Consider the following 17663-nt stretch of genomic DNA (forward strand, 5'->3'; position numbering starts at 1 on the left):
AACTCTAAACTTGTAACCTGTAAAGGCTTTTAAGGCGGCATCTACTGATAATTGAATGTATTGTTGTTCCTCAACAGTTCATGAGCATCCTCAATTATAAAGCCTGACATGTTAGGTATATATTTACTATGCGTAACGTTATCATTTATATTTTACTAAACAATTAGATATTCTTTTGTGTTTTTGTGCTTTAAGATTCATGAAAGTGGATTATCCCCCCCAAAAAAATTGCATTTGAAAAAACGTGCAAATACCGCGTGGCATAAAAAATTGCAACCCTACAATTTCTTTATCGTACATGAAAGGACAAAGAGTTATAGCTACCTTCAGGTGTTGACACTGGCACACCCAATAAAGGAAGTTGACTCCCCTATATAACCCCTCCTCCTGCGAGGAAAAGGTAAGAGGAAAGCATAGGAACTGCAAAGTCCACCTATGACTTTTCTTTTAATTATATTGTGAAATGCCTAAAAAACTCCTCTAGAGGGAGTAATAGTGTATATACCCTGTTTAAATCTGTGCTACTACAGCGTCTGTCTCAGCAGCTGGAGGGGGGTCTCCTCTCCCCCTAAATGGGGAAACTGAGTCGATAGGGATACATGTTATGTTTAAACCAGAATAAATCTGAAAAGCTGATAAAACGGCTGTGTAAATCTCCTCCCCCACTACCTGCCTCCCTCCCCCTCCCCGGCTGCCTGCCTCCCTTCTGAGTTGACTCTTGCTAAAGCATAGGAAAGGGTGTGGCGCATAGACAATCAGGCTCATACCTGAAAAAGCTTAAAGCCGATACTCTGGGAATTAGACAGTGTCTATCAGAGCAGCTGAAGCAAGGCTGCCACAGGACACAGAAGCTCTGGTGCACGTGAGGGGTTTACACAGGCATTTTCAGTACAGGAAAACGTATTGTTTAGCATTAGATCATTCTATGCTACCACTGTTTTTCCTACTATTGCTCAAATAAATAGAACAGTTCTTAGCCCTTGTACACACGGTCAGAGATTCCGCCAACCAAATCTGTCGGATTTTGTCCGACAGATCTTGTCCGAAACTGTTACATACACACGGTCGGACAAAGTTTCGGAAAATCCGATCGTTCAGAACGTGATGGCGTAATTTCGTTACGATGGGACTACGTTCAGGCTAGTAGCCAATAGCTTTGATGTAGGAATTTGATCTGAGCATGCGTGCCACTTGGTCCAATCGGAATTCTCTACACATGATCGGAGTATGTCCGATCCGACTAGTTTGTCGGAAAATATTTCCAGCAAGTTGGAAAATTTGGTCTGATGGATATTCTGACGGAAACAGTCCGATGCATACCACACACAGTCGGATTATCCAACAAAACGGTCCGATAGGACACATTCCGGCGGATTCTCCGACCGCGTGTACAAGGGCTTAGAGTACCTTTGCCTTTTGTGCTTGGCACTATGGCTTACTACTAAGGCACCAAAACCACACCCAGGCACTGGGAACTCCAAACATGCCTCCACTTTGTCATCCTCTCTGAAGATACCTGACATGGCAAGCCAGGGTGAGTCATTGGAAGCAATTGGTGGTGCAACTGCTTCTCACACTTCAGCCCCTGTATATGTGACTGAAGATGCATTTTCCTCTGCCCTGCAGGGCTTAGAAAGAAGGTTAGCGGCTTTATTCGCATCCTCCATTAAAGGGGATAAGAAACATGCTAGATCCCTCTCTCCCACTCCAAACCCAGGGGAACAGTGGGGACAGGATGAGGTATTACCCTCAAACAATTGAGAAAAACAAACCGATTACAGTTGAAGTTTCAGCTTCACAATCTGAGGTAAAAAATCCTTACGGACATGGTTCGCTCCACTTTCATGCTACGCCTAACAGAGTGAGCTGAAAGTCTGGTTTCTTCTTTGGGTACCTTGAAACCTTCACAACCAGTGCATGCTTTTCCAGTCCACACATTATTAGAGAAGCTGATTTATACCGAATGGGATCATCCGGATAAGCATTTTTTCCCTCCAAAGAGAATGAAGTTCATTGGACAATGCACAAATGCTAAAGGATCCAACAGATAAAAAGTTTGAATTCCTGTTAAATCCTCTGTTCTTTTCTTACATCAGGGGACACAGAGCCATAGTAATAACTATGTGGGTTATATCGGCGTATCAGGTGCTGGACACTGGCACGCCCCTTAAGGCGTGAACTTCCCCCATATAACCCCTCCCATTACTGGGACTCCCAAGTTTTTTCGCCAGTGTCTAAGGTGTTGGGCACGTGTAAGGATGTGTGTACTGAGCTCCAAGGGGAGTAATCCTTTGATGAGTGCGTTCTGATGCCTCCATAAGGGACTAAATGAATGGTACCTGGGCTTCAACATCGAAATCACAAGGTTTTGCTTGCGAATGCTTTTAAAGCTGGGCCCTGGGATCCACTACTTTTTGGTAGTAAAACCAATAAAAGTTTACTGGCAGGGTCTTCTCGCAGGTCCAGGATTGTGGAATTATCTGAGTGTACCCCTGTTCCTGAAGGTTTCCTTTCAAGGTCTTGGAGCCTACCGTGAAGGGCAAAGATTGTTTTTTTTATCTCTGATAAACCCTGCTGTGAGGAAAGGTAGGGGGGATTTTCTCAGGAATCTCTCCTCTGGAGGCTGTATTGAGCACTCACCATTCTGATGCTGGAAACAGCAGAAGTTCCACTCTCCTCTCCTTCAAGCCAGCTCAGACCCTCAGGTATGAAGGATGGTTCTGATCACTTCCTGGACTCCCAGATTGGCGGTTTTTGATCCTTTTAATGCCAGCCAGCTGCCTCTTTTTTTTTAATAAAAGGATTTACCCCACCCACCATGATGCTGGCACTCACACTCTTCCCTGTTGAAAGAAGAAGGGGGCACGCATTTTCGTGCGGGGGCCGTGGCTAAGCTGCGGCAGACGCCAGCCATACGGGGAGGAAGTATTTTAAGCTATATAGGAAAAGCTGCAGTCTGGCAGTGGAGGGACAGAGCAGAGTGGTTGCTGGTCAGGTTTGGTGACACAGGCATCCCCCTTTTGTTGACAACATTGTACTGTATAGCTAGGATTAATAGCAGCTTTTGTACTGTACTATAGCCTAGCAAGTGTAACATTCTTTTGCTGGTACTGCCTCTGTTTTGTAAGCTAATGCCGCGTACACACGACCGGACTTTTCGAGGGACTAGGTCCGACGGACTTTCAGCGGAGTTCAGACTGAGTTCTGACGGACTTTCCGAATGAACAGACTTGGCCACACACAATCACCCCAAAATCCGACGGATTCGAACGTGATGACAAAGGACCGGACTAGAATAAGGAAGTTCATAGCCAGTAGCCAATAGCTTCCCTCGCGTTGGTTTTTGTCCGTCGGACTAGCATACACACGAGCGGATTTCTCAGTAGGAACTGGGTCCGGCGGAGTTCCGGCGGAAAAATTTGAAACATGTCCCATTTCTAAAGTCTGTCAGATTTTTGCAAATCAAAAGTCTGCTGCAGCCCACACACGATCGAATGGTCCGCCGGAATCGTCGGACCTTTGATGTCGAAAAGTCCAGTCGTGTGTACGCGGCATTAGAGTGACAAAGGGACCAGGAATTCCTCTAAGGGTTCTAAGGGGTTAATGGTATACAACAAACTAAAAATCCTTCCAAAAGAATGTCTTCCTCCCCAGAGAGGTAAAAAGAAAAATACGGCCAGTCAGATGAGCCGTCTAGGGTAGAACACTTCTGTCCCTGTGTATTTCATACAAACAGGTTTTTTTCTTCTACCATTTAAAAGATTATTGCTATGATGTTTCTCCATAGTAAGACTAAACATTGCAGATTCCCATCTAGTCCTCTGGGCCCTTTTGTTGAGGTGCAGGAGACTGGGGATCAGGTAGATCTTCCCAAATATTGGAAGATACTTATTTTTCCTCTTCGGAGGATCCTAAGGGAGGGAGTAGCCATACAAGTCAGTTGTTTATCTACTCCCTTACTTAACCCTTTTGTTACCTGCAGCACAGGCTCTTGAGGTATCTACATCTAATCAGATTCAATTGAACCTCCCCCACCTGGGGGTGTTTTTCCTACTCATGTATAGCTATGTATTATAAATGGGAACATTTCTATGAAAGAAATGGGGGGTTCCAGCTATTAATGCGGCAATGGCCTCAGTGAGCAGAGTCTCACATGTCCAGTGGATAATGCACAGATGTTAAAGGATCCAGCAAGTTAAGGTTGGATTTTCCTTTTAAAGACAAGATGTCTTTTGCAAGTTCTGGCTGCAATTGGAGTAGCTCAGTCCATTAACCCTTTAACGTCTGCTCCACTATTTTGGTGGAGCACATTTTTGAGTTACGCAAATGCATTGGAATATGGATTCCAAGGGGTTAAGGAACAGGTGTGAGATACCTGAAAGTTCTGCCTGATCGGCAGGCCCGGCCAGGGGCAAGTGTATTTGACACACTATGTCTCACAGATGCTATGAAGCACTCGTTTGTTTAAGCCCTATGGCTTATACTTGGACTAGCGCATTTTTTCAGAGGTCCGTGGCTGAAATATTAATCAGCCGAATCATCAGGTGAAAACCCTTACCCAGTCTGTGTCCCTTCCTTGGGTACGACTATTTAGAGTGGATAAGTACATCCAAAAGGGGTAAAGCTCTCTTTACCAGTAAAAGGAGGTTCAGACAGTTCTCCTTTAATCATGCAGCCTCTCCTATGCCTTAGTTCCCGGGGGCAGCACCAGGCAGAAAGCCCATAAAGCAGAATGCTAAGGCCTTCTCATGAAGGAGCAGCCCCACTCGTGCAGGTGAGGGGAAAGGTCCTGCGATTCTCAAAGTCTGGCAGGAACAATGTTAAGAGCAGAGGGATTTCTGTGATTTTCTTTTCTAGGTTACATCTAGAGTTTGAAGAGCCCGGAGTGCCCAGTCGCTGAGGGTCCGGGGTTCGAGTCCTGTTTGGGTGCTGCCTGTAGGGTCCTTGGTGTTGCTGATGCGGCAGTCTTTATGCAAGAGTGTCTGTCTCCTCAAAGAATGCTCCAAAGGTTCCAAAAAAAAAAATGAAAGAAAGAGGAGAAGTCTCTCTTTCTGGCCTCTGGATCAGCTGTTATCCCAGTCGGTGATATCAGAGTTTCCCTTAGTGGAACAGGTTTTTGTTTTGGCGCAAACCTTTTAAGGTCTCAGAGCCAAACAGAGACATAAGACCCATTCTAGAACTCGGAGATCTGAATCGGCACTTGAACATTCGATCCTTTCATAATTCGATTGGCTGTGTCTATCCTGCAAGGAGGGGAGTTGCATATCTCCATTAGGGATGAGCTTCGAGTTTGAGTCGAACTCATGTTCGACTCAAACATTGCCTGTTCCCTGTTCAGCGAACAGTGAACAATTTGGGCTGTTCGCAGCAAATTCGAAAATCCGGAACACCCTATACAAGTCTATGGGAGAAATCTAAAGTGCTCATTTTAAAGGGTAATATGCAAGTTACTGTCCTAAAAAGTGTTTGGGGACCTGGGTCCTGCCCCAGGGGACATGGATCAATGCAAAAAAAAGTTTTAAAACGGCCGTTTTTTCAGGAGCAGTGATTTTAATAATGATTAAAGTGAAACAATAAAAGTGTAATATTCCTTTAAATTTCATAGCTGGGGGGTATCTATAGTATGCCTGTGAAGGGGCGCATGTTTCTGGTGCTTAGAACTGTCCCTGCACAAAGTGTAATTTGTGCAGGAAAAAAAGTCTTTTAAAATCACTTGCGGCTAAATTGTCGGCTCCCCGTAATACAGAGAACACTCATTGAATGTTCTCTGTATTACGGGGAGCCGACAATTTAGCCGCAAGTGATTTTAAAAGACTTTTTTTCCTGCACAAATGACACTTTGTGCAGGGACAGTTCTAAGCACAGTAAACATGTGCCCCTTCACAGGCATACTATAGATACCCCCCAGCTACGAAATTTTAAGGAATATTACACTTTTATTGTTTCACTTTAATCACTATTAAAATCACTGCTCCTGAAAAAACTGCCATTTTAAAACTTTTTTTTGCATTGATCCATGTCCCCTGGGGCAGGACCCGGGTCCCCAAACACTTTTTAGGACAGTAACTTGCATATTACTCTTTAAAATGAGCACTTTAGATTGTGAACGTTCGAGTCCCATAGACTTTAATAGGGTTCTAAAGTTCACACGAAGTTTAGGTCTGTTCGCAGGTTTTGGTGCGAACCGAACAGGGGGGTGTTCGGCTCATCCCTCATCTCCATGTGCCAAAGTTTCCCGCTTACCAGAAATTTCTGCAGTTTGAAATATAATTTTTTTTTCAATCGCGGCACTGCCATTCAGCTTAGCCACAACACAACGAGTGTTCTGAACGATTCTGGCACCTCCTTTAGCCAGGTTAAGGGCTCAAGGCATAACGGTCCTAACCTATTAAAAGGATCTACTTTAAATAGATCATTCAGTCTCAGGTCTAAAAACAGAGTCTGATCTCAGCTGTACATATCTGAAATCTCTAGGTTGGATTCTCAGCCTAGGAAGATTCTCCTTAAAACCAAAACCATCAAGGAGGTTACTTGGGGGCTGGTTATAGATACCATACAGAAGAAGGTATTCTTACCCCAGACGTGAATCAGTTCTATTGTAGGACTAATTCAACTTATCAGGATAAGTCGTGCAGCCCAAAAAAGAGGTGAATAATGTTCTAGCTTTGGCAGAACACAACACTCCTTGCCTATCGGCAATTTTAATATTTCAGGCGTACTACTTGAGACGCCAACAATTATTTCCAGGAGAATGATCTCTTCACCCCGACATCTTCCTAGCAATATGTCAGAGGGGGTACTCTGGACATGGACCTATTCATGTCCAGATTCATTAATAAGGTTGACAACTTTGTCAAAAAAGGGGTCCACTTGCAGGCGGAACAGACACATTAGTCTTCCCAGGGGATCAGATATCACTGATCTATGCATTTCCTCCAGCTCTGCTACTTCAGCGCCTTCTCCGCAGGATTAAGTAGGAACAGAAGGAGGTGATTCTGGTGGCCCCAACCAGGTCCCAGAAGATCTTAATTTATTGAGCTCATAAGGAGGGCAATAGAAGTCCTTTGGACTCTGCCATTATAGCCAGACCTTCTTGTACAAGGTCCGGTATTTCATCCTACTTTACGGACAAGGAGTTTAACAGGTTTGACTGTTGAATCCCACTCTATAAAAGATTGTGGGTGATTTCCTTCAGTATCAGTCAGTGTCTACTTTGACTAATGCCAGGAAGCCAGCTTCCAGAATCACTTACTATAGAATCTGGAAGGCATAGGTTTCTTGGTATGTATCCAGGAGTTGGCACACCATGAAGTATGCCAATAGGCAGGATTCCTGCACATGGGATCTGAAATGAAGCTGGCCTTGACTTTTATCAATAGCCAGATCCAGGCCATGTTAATGTCTCTTCCTATGGCCTCTTGCTTCCCACTCTTAGTGCGTAGCTTATTCGGGGGGTAACACGGTGTATCCCCCTATCAAGGCACTTTTAAATTCTTAGGATTTAAAATTGGTCTTTTCGCCTTTGCTGAATCAGCCGTTTGAACCTTACGAGAAATTCTCTTGGTTCTTTGACAAGAAACATAATCTTTTTTCCTTGCCATTTCTTCTGCTAGAAGATAATTTGAACTAATGGCTCTGTCTTGTAAGAGCCATATTTCATCATGCATAAGGATGAGGTGGTTTGATGTCTTCATCCTGAATTCTTACCAAAAGTGGTAACAGGTTTTCATTTAAACCAAGATATTATTCTTCCTTCTTTCTCCCCTGAAGCCTTAATGTGAGGAAGAGAAAGCACTACAGTTTCTTGATGTAGTAAGAGTGATCAGAATCTAAAGGTAACCGCTCAGGTCCGCAAAACACAGGTTTTGTTTGTACTGCCAGATGGTCCATGATATGGACAAGCAGCATTAATATATAAATATATTAATGTGCTCAATAAAGTGCAACAAAAAAAAAAGAGAAAGAAAGTGCAACACTCGGTTGGATTGAAAATAATTCTTCCAGCGAGATTCTGTGTAGAGAAAAAACTTCCTTCACCATCAGTGTGCTGATTAGCAATCTAAATGCGCACTTACCACACCAAAAGGGAATCTCAGCTCATAACTCATGTCATTAGAACTCATGAAAAGACCATCGGAATGGGACAGCAACAAATCCCTCTAGAACGACCTCCACTGGCGGGATCACTCACAGGATATAGATGAAAAAAACTCCCATAGTGTAAATCCACATAAATACAGTTTTATTAAAACATAATATAGCATACTCACAAATGAAACAATAAAAACAGCGTTAAATGCCGGCCGGCAAAACGAGCACCCAATAGTTCCTGTCACGTGATGGCGTGAGCGCGCATTCAGATTGCTAATCAGCACACTGGTGGTGAAGGAAGTTTTTTCTCTACACAGAATCTCGCTGGAAGAATTATTTTCAATCCAACGGACTGTTGCACTTTCTTTCTCTTTTTTTTTTTGGAGCACTTTATTGAGCACATTCATATATTTATTTAATTTTATGGATTGTTGCACGTCTCTCTTTTGAAGCACTTACATATATTTGTCATTATTATTTTTTGTTTTTATCTTAAGTTATTTTTGTAATAATAGTCACATCAGGTTTATAGTGATTACTTTTTGGCGATATTTCTTTTGATGCGCATAGGAACCATTGCTGGAGATTCTAGGTTAAATTACTTGCTAGAAATAATAATTTTGTGGGATAGCGCAGTTATATTTTTTATTTTATGTCCACTTTTGATGTGTATCACATCGTAATAATTGCTACTTCCAAATATTTAGAGTAATTTTTTGTGGTTGGGTTTTTAGGTAAGTGCAGTATTTTTCTTGTTTTTATCCCTGCACAACAGGCCAGTGAGTTGGCCGATTTACCAAAAGTATTATGCTTTGCCATAGATGCTATAAAGGATTCTATTCACCAGGCGCAGGGCCGGCGCTACCACTAGGCGAAGTAGACAGCCACCTAGGGTACACTGCCACCTAGGGCGCAACCACAGCCTCTGTCCTGTGTGAGCTCAGCTCTCCTCTCCTGATCGCTCACCCCATTCATCCGTTGTGCTCTGCCACCAATCCCCCATGTGTCCCGCTGAGCACCCAGCTGTGCTGTCACAACTCCTCAGCTCTCACACGGGTTTATTTCACAGCTTTGCTCCAGCCTGTCCCTCTGGAGCGGCGCTGTGTGTCTGTATGAGTGCAGAGGAGGGGCGGGGCATGGTAGAGATTGGAGCATTGAGAGGTGCAGCATCTGTCAGCTGACCTTCCGCCCGGCGGGGGCATCATGGAGCGGGTGGACGGTGCTGGCCTGGCCCCAGCGGGGGCATCATGGAGTGGGTGGACAGCGCTGGCATGGACTCCTAAACAATTCTGCACACTCAGTGCTGAGGAGAGGCCCTGATGATGGTCGCTGAAGCATCAGCGAGCAGAGGTAAGGAGGAGGATGGATCCTCCCCGATCTGCATTGAGCTGTATGGAGGGGGTTTGTGTGTGAGTAGTGCAGGAAGTAGGAGTCAGGTAGGTCAATGTATGTGTCAGTGTCCTTGTATGTGTCAGTGTATGTGTTAGTGTCAGTGTATGTGTCGGTGTCAGTGTGATGTGTCAGTGTGATGGTCAGTGTGATGGTCAGTGTGATGGTCAGTGTGATGGTCAGTGTATGTGTCAGTGTGATGGTCAGTGTATGTGTCAGTGTGATGGTCAGTTTATGTGTCAGTGTATTTGTCAGTGTCAGTGTGATGGTCAGTGTATGTGTCAGTGTATGTGTCAGTGTGATGGTCAGTGTATGTGTCAGTGTATGTGTCAGTGTATGCGTCAGTGTAGGTGTCAGTGTAGGGGTCAGGTGGGTTAGTGTAGGGGTCAGATAGGTCACATATGTAGCAAGGGCGGGGTAAAGTGGAGTCAGGGGCGCAGCCGGGGGGGGGGGCAAAATTAGGTTTCGCCTAGGGTGTCAAAGATCCTTGCACCAGCCCTGACCAGGCATCTCGCCTTGCACTTGCATAGGACCCTTTGGCTAAAGTGTTGTTCTGCCAAAGCACCCTGCAAAAACCTACTGTCTATTTTCCCATTTCATGGGGAGCGACTATTTGGCGATGATTCGGATAAATACATCCAGACAATTTCCAGTGGAAAAGGTACTCTTTTGCCAGTCAAAAGAAAGTATAAACATCCTTCATTTAAACAGACTTTCTCTGCTGCGCCAAGCGCATCTGCCTCTAGGCAGTGGTGGTGACAGCTTTGACCGTCAGATTCCAGAGGAAAATCGCAAACCCAGGCTCAAAGGAAGACCTGGAGCCACAAGACTACAAAGCTGAATACTAAGACCTCTTCATTAAGTCTTGGTGGGGGGAACACTTCTGCATTTCGCAGAAGTCTAGCAGAGGGAAACTCAGGACAGATGGGCTTTCCACAGTCACTCTAGGATACAAACTAGAGTTTTGGGAGTTTCTACCATCTCACTTTCTGAGATTAAACGTTCCCAAGGATCCAGGGAAAAGACAATTCCTGTTTCAACCATTAAACCACTTATTGACTCAAGGGGTAATCATACAGATCCCCACAGAAGAAAAAGGTTTACTTTTCTATTCAAACCTGTTTACGGTACCAAACCCGAATGGAGATGTCAGGCCCATTCTGGATCTAAAAAATTGAAATCGGTTCCTAAAAATTTGCTCATTTCGAATAGAGTTGATCAGGTCAGTAGTCTCCATCCTACAAGATGGAGAACTTCTGGCGTCCATCAACATCAGGGATGCATATGTACATGTCCCTATATTTTCTCACCAAAGGTTTCTGCGATTCGAAGTAGAACAACAGCACTTTTTCAGTTTGCGGCCTTACCCTTCGGGCTAGCCACAGTACCACGGGTATTCACAAAAATACTGGCCCCACCTCTAGTCAAGTTGAAGGCACAGGGCATAACAGTGTTGGCGTACCTAGACGATCTATTGTTAGTAGACCAGTCAGTGACTCGCTTAAAACAAAGCGTATGCATTAGAACCAGTTACCTGGAAAGTCTCGGTTGGGTCCTCAACCTAGAGAAGTTCTCCTTAAAACCAGTAAGAAGACTGGATTACTTAGGCCTGATCATTGATACCACCCAGAAAAGGGTGTTCTTGACTTCAGCAAAGATCAGCTCCATATGAGAGCTGATTCAGATGGTCAGGTGAAAAGCCAATCCTTCAATTCGCCTTTGCATGAGGTTGTTAGGAAAGATGGTAGCTTCATTCGAAGCAGTCCTTTATGCCCAGTTCCATTCAAGACTGTTGCAAAACAAAATCCTCTCTGCTTGGAACAAGACAATCCAAGCTTTGGATTTGCCAATGCGGCTGTCCCCAAGAGTGTCTCAAAGCCTCAGTGGATGGTTACGAAGCCAGAATTTGCTGAAGGGGAAATCCTTTAGACCAATAATCTGGAAAGTAGTAACGACAGATGCCAGCCTCTCAGGCTGGGGAGAGGTACTAGCAGAGACACCTGTTCAGGGACAGTTGACAAAACTCAAAAGAGCCCTGCCCATCAACATCCTAAAGATTCGGTCAGTGTATCTGGCTCTGAATACCTGGACCTCCAGGTTAAAGAATTGTCCAGTCTGGATTTAACCCAACAATGCCACCGCTGTGGCTTATATCAATCACCAAGGGGGCACCAAGAGTCTCTCAGCTCAGAGAGAGGTGAACCATATCCTAACTTGGGCAGAAAGGAATGTCCCATAGCTATTGGCAGTTTTCATTCCGCCAGTAGAAAATTGTCAGGCGGACTATCTAAGTCACCAGCAGTTATTCCCAGGGGAATGGTCTCTTCACCCCGAAGTGTTTGGGGGACTCCGGACATAGATCTTCTAGCATTCAGATTCAACATGAAGTTGGTCAACTTAGTGTCCAGAACAAGGGATCCACTCGCATGCGGAAGAGTTACATAAAGTGTAGCGCTACAACAATCAAATTGGTGACCTAACTAAATTAGTGTCAAAAAAGCAACATATGTGTAAAAAAACAAATAAATATATAGTAGTTAATCTATCTGATCAAATATATATCGTGCACAATTCGTGATAGTGTGGCTAATATAATGAAACAGTAAACCCACATATACTGCACTTATATGTGCCCAAACATGTTGACATCAAACCAAAAACAGAAAATAAATAAAAAATAAGAATGTGAAAAAAAGTCCTTTTTTTTGTGCAAGAAAAGTCCCAGGTGTTCAATCAAATGCTGGATGATGAATAGACCACCAGATCCAAGGATGCATCGTGCAACCGCAAACCTGACAGTACCGCCACCTCTACAGATGTAGGCTTACCAGATAGTTCGGACCCACAAGAACATACATTCTGTGAGTCACACACGCTTTGTAATATCAGCAGACAACTCTAACTTCTGGCGTTGCATCCCCAAATTTTTGGAAGGTCTCTCTTGAGGCTAGGCAGGTGGTAAATGCATGCATTTGTTTATCCCTTGCTTGAATATGTAGCCTGCAGGCCAACAAAGAAACAATTGCAATCAGGTCAGCTGCTGGTCAAAAAGTCAAAATCCACTGGCATACGGAACAGATGCGTTGGTAACCCCGTGGGATCATTTCTCACTGATCTTTGCTTTTCCCCAAATTCAGTTGTTGCCTCGACTTCTTTGCAGAATCAAGCTGGAAAGAAAGCTGGTAATTCTGGTAGCACCAGCATTGCCCAGAAGGTCATGGTACTCAGAGTTTGTACAAATGGCAGTGGAGGGTCCTTGGCCTCTCCCACTAAGGCCAGACCTGCTCTCACAGGGGCCGATATTCCATCCTACTTTACGAACGCTAAATTTAACGGCTTGACTATTGAAACCCACATTCTGAAGAAGCATGGGCTTTCCAGGTCAGTTACCTAAACTTTAATCAATGCAAGGAAACCAGTTTTAAGAGCTATATATTATAGAGTAGGGAAAGCTTACATTTCCTGGTGTGAATCCAAGGGTTGACACCCTCGGAGATATATTATAGGCAGAATTCTTGCCTTTCTACAATTGGGCATAGAGATTAAGTTGGCCCTAAATATTATTATGGGCCAAGTCTCAGCCTTATTGGTTTTATTTCAAGGGCCTCTTGCTACGCATTCTTTAGTCCAGGGTTTTATGCAAGGGTAAAGCACAGCCCGTACACGAGCGGAGCATAGGGCAGGGCTGGCATGAGAGGAGTAGACTGGGAACTATTGGCTGAGACAGCTGGGGGGGCGGAGCCAGCGCGAGGATGCGTGCGTGCGCTACGTCCCAGCGTCCAGTTGGTGAGAGGAAGTTCACAGAGCGACATGGCATCTTCGCTGGGCGACCTGGTTCAGCAACTGCGGGCCGCGGCGGCGGCGAACGGGGAGCGGTGGCTCCACGACCAGGTGGCGGCGGCCCTCGGTGAGGTGCGGGACAGTACGAGGATGGAGGGGGATGGATCGGCCCGGGCGCGGCGTTCCCGCCCGCCGGCCCGCTTCTCCCCTGATTCCCCCAGGGCTCCACCCAGTCGCCATGCGGGGACCGCTGGCCCCGCCCCCACGAGCCGCCCGCAAAACGGCCAGCCTGGAGGGCTGAGGAGGCCTCTGGGCGTGCTGGGGAGGGGGGGGCGCAGCTCCATTAGGCCGGTGGCCGGTCCGGCGCCGGCCTCCACCAGCACGGCGTTCCGCCGCGAAGATGGTCCGGGCCCCTCTCGTAGCGCAGCTGCTGCGGGGGCGGGGCCACGCCGTCGGAGGCCGTACACAGCGGCTGCGAGAAGCACACCGGTGGTGGAGGACATGTGTCCGGTGGGGCGGCCGCCGCCGCACCAGTCTCCCAGCGCCGGCGGAAGCAGGGCCAAGCAGCCGGGGGAAAGCAGTGAAGAAGTCGGCGGCGGGGCGGAGCAGAGGACGGCCCAAGCGCACCTCGCCAGCAGCCCAAGCGGTGCCCGGTGGACGGACGTCGCCCAGAAATGGAACGGCTACCCCGGACCGGTCGGAAGGCGAGCTGTCGTCGTCAGCGGAGGAGGGACCGAGTGGCGTTCCGTCAGCGGTCGGTGAAGGTTCGGCGGCTGGAGGCGTTTCTTCCAGGCGGCCCGGTAAGTCAGATTTTATTCCGGGGTCCTTGGGGCGGGTTGGTTGGGGGGGGTCGGGTAGTGAGGGGGAGGAGGGTGCGTTGGGGATTGCCCGCGGGGGGGGGATGCTGCCTCGTTTGCCCCGCATCTGGCACAGCGGGAGAGAGACCGCGTTCCGGCGGATGGGGGACTAGCGGGCCTCCTGGCGGGCCTCAAGAATCTGGTCGGCAGACTGGAGGCTGGGGGGGGCGGGTCCGGGGTCGGCGTGGACCGCTCCGGGGGACCGTACCTGGGGTGCGGCGGGGCCTGCGGGCGGGTCGGGGGCTGCGTGCGCGGCTCCGCCAGTGGCTGGGGGTGTGATAGCTGGGGCGGCCGGGGCGGTCACGGCTCCGGGCGCGGGGGATCAGGTGGTGGCGGCCGCGCCGGCTGCACCAGCTGGCCCCGCGGGGGGGAAGCAGCAGGGGATGCGGGCAAGAAACAGGACCTGGTCAGGTTAGCGGACGCGGCGAGCTGCGAGGTGTATGTGTGTTTTGAGGGGCCGCTGGGGGCGCATTTGAAACAGGAGGTCAGGGAAAAAATCTGGAAGGGGGAATACGTGGAGATATTTTCTCTGCTGCCCCTGGAAAAGTTCAACCTGGATAGGGTCAAGCCGGAGGACAACAAGAAGGAGGACGAAGAGAAGAGACAGTACCGCTTGATTCCTCGGACCTTCCCGAATTGGCTGCAGGCGTTCGCAATTCTCGCCAGTGTGATAGGAGAAAAGAATCCAGAGCATTGTTCGGCTCTGTTTTGCTACTTGGATGCGATAGGGGAGGCGCACAGAGTCTACGGGGGATTGGCTTGGCTGTGTTACGATGAGCAGTTTCGGCAGCGGAGGGCGATTCGACCTGCTCTTCGCTGGGATCATAAGGATATCAGTTTGTGGATGCGCCTTATGTCGTCGGCGAGGACTACGAGTCAGTTTTTTTAGGGGGGGGGGGGGCGGTGGACCAGGGGCTTCCGGTCAATCGGCCGCTAGAAGGAAGGGAGTCTGCTGGCAGTATAATGAAGGTAGTTGTAGGTTCGCAGGCAGCTGCAAATACAAGCACGAGTGCTCGGGTTGTGGAGGCGCCCACCCGGTGTCTCGCTGCTTTAAACAAGGCAAAGGCAGGGCCGGGGAGCCTGCAAACAAGAGGGACGACGCCGGTGAGGCTGGAAAGGATGCGTCCTTTTCTCGATCGATATCCGGATAGGGAGGCGGCGGCGATTCTGGGTTTGGGGTTTGCGGTGGGTTTTCGTATTCCGGCAGTCCTGGGGACGACCCCCCCGGTCTCCAAGAATTTGCGGTCTGCCATTTTACATCCCGAAGTGGTTTCGGAGAAACTGCGGAAGGAGGTGTCATTGGGGAGGATCGCGGGCCCGTTCTCGGAGGTACCCATGCCGGACCTGGTAGTATCACCCGTGGGGGTGGTTCCTAAGAAGGAACCGGGTAAGTATCGCTTAATCCACCATCTCTCCCACCCGAAAGGGGGTTCGGTGAATGATGCCATCGACCCTCGGCTAAGCGCGGTTTCCTACACATCTTTTGATGCGGCGGTGTTTTGGGTGCGGCGTTATGGCCGGGGGGCGTTGATGGCAAAAACTGATATTGAGGCGGCGTTTCGCTTGCTTCCGGTGCACCCCGAGAGTTTTCGGCTTTTGGGCTGCCGGTGGCAGGAGGAGTACTATGTGGATCGGTGCTTGCCCATGGGATGCTCCATCTCGTGTGCGCTGTTTGAAAAATTCAGTTCCTTCGTGGAATGAGTGGTCAGAGACGTCGCGGGAGCGAATTCGGTCATCCACTATCTCGATGATTTCCTGTGTGTGGGTCCGGCCTCGTCTGCACTTTGCGCAGTTCTTTTGACAATGCTGGAGTGGGTGGCACGGAGTTTCGGTATCCCTCTGGCCCCGGAAAAGACCGAACGGCCGACGACGGTGATCAGTTTTTTAGGCATTGTGTTGGACTCGGAGGTGATGGAGTGTCGCTTGCCGGCGGACAAGTTGGAGGCGCTGAAGGCGGAGGTTAGAGGGTTGGTGGGTTTGCGGAAGGTACAAGTCAGGACTCTTCAGTCTGTGCTGGGTAAATTGAATTTTGCATGCAGAATCATACCTATGGGGAGGGTCTTCAGTAGGAGGCTAGCGGCCAGTACAGGGGGGGTGGATTCTCTGAGGCACTTCGTGAGGCTGTCGAAAGAGCATCGGGAGGATCTACGGATTTGGCATGTATTCTTGGAATGTTTCAATGGGCGGGCGCTCTGGATGGCCGGGCCGGTGAGCAACTTTGATTTGGAACTTTACACGGATGCGGCAGGGTCCACGGGTTTCGGGGCCTATTTCCAAGGCAAATGGAGTGCGGGCCCATAGCCAGCTACATGGAAAGGTGGAGGGTTGCTGCGGAACATGGTGCTGTTGGAGCTTTTTCCAGTGGTACTGGCAGTGGAACTTTGGGGGGCGTCCTTCCGGGATCGGAAGGTTCGCTTCCATGTGGACAATTTGGGTGTGGTGCAAGTCCTCAACCGGGTGTCTGTGGTGTCGCCGCCGGTGGTTAGGCTGCTGAGACATTTGGTACTGCGATGCATGCAATTGAACATCTTTATACATGCGGTGCACTTACCAGGGGTGGAGAATGTTGTGGCTGACGCACTGTCTCGCTTTCAGTGGGACAGATTCCGGGAGCTGGCGCCGTCCGCAGACGTTCATGGGGCTCCCTGCCTGGAGGAATTGTGGAAGATTGCATTGGACGAACCTCCGACTGGATCAGACGGTCAGTGAGTGGGGGCACTTGGTCGGCGTACGAGAAGACGTGGGCGGAATGGGAGGCGTTGGGGTTACAGATGGGAGCGGACGTACGGGACAGGCGGCTGATGGTGATCTACTTTGTTTCCCAGAACATGGAGCGGGGGGTTTCAGTTTCCCGGATGGGGCAGAAGTTGGCCGGTTTGGCCTTTTGGTTCAAACTGCGGGGGAAGAAGAACTTCACCAAAGATTTTTGGGTGAGGCAGGCTCTGAAGGGCTATCGGAAGGGGAAACAGGTGAAGGATGACAGGAGACCGGTGTCCTTCGAGTTGTTGGGCAGACTTTGTAGTCGGTTGGGGGTTGTGTGTTTGTCGGGTTATGAGAGGGTGTTGTTCAGGGCCGCATTTGTGTTTTTTGGTGCTTTTCGTATAGGGGAACTGGTCAGCCCTTCTAAGAAGGGGCCGGAGGGTTTGCTTTTTGATGAGGTGTACTGCGGGGAGGACCGGGTGCGCATGCGGATACGGAGGTCTAAGACGGATCAGGAGGGCAAAGGGAAGGAAGTCGTGGTGTTTGCAATTCCTTTGCTTTGCCCGGTCTTGGTTTTGAGGAAATTTTTGTCCGCTCGGCCGGCTTGTCCGGGCCCATTGTTGATACATAGGAATGGGGAGTTTCTATCGAGATACCAGTTCATAGGGGTCTTTCGGAAATGCCTGAAGGCGTTGGGTTTGGAAGGGGAAAAGTTTTCCTCGCACTCTTTCCGGATTGGGGCTGCGACGGAGGCCGTTCGGTGGGGTCTAGATGAGGAGGCGGTTAAGAGGATTGGCCGCTGGGAATCTCGGAGGTTTAAATCTTATTTTTGGCCTGAGTTGGTGG

This window comes from Lithobates pipiens, unplaced genomic scaffold (assembly GCF_037356315.1).
Source record: "Lithobates pipiens isolate NorthernLeopardFrog02 unplaced genomic scaffold, aLitPip1_a1.2 Scaffold_23, whole genome shotgun sequence".
In the NCBI taxonomy this organism is placed as follows: domain Eukaryota; kingdom Metazoa; phylum Chordata; class Amphibia; order Anura; family Ranidae; genus Lithobates; species Lithobates pipiens.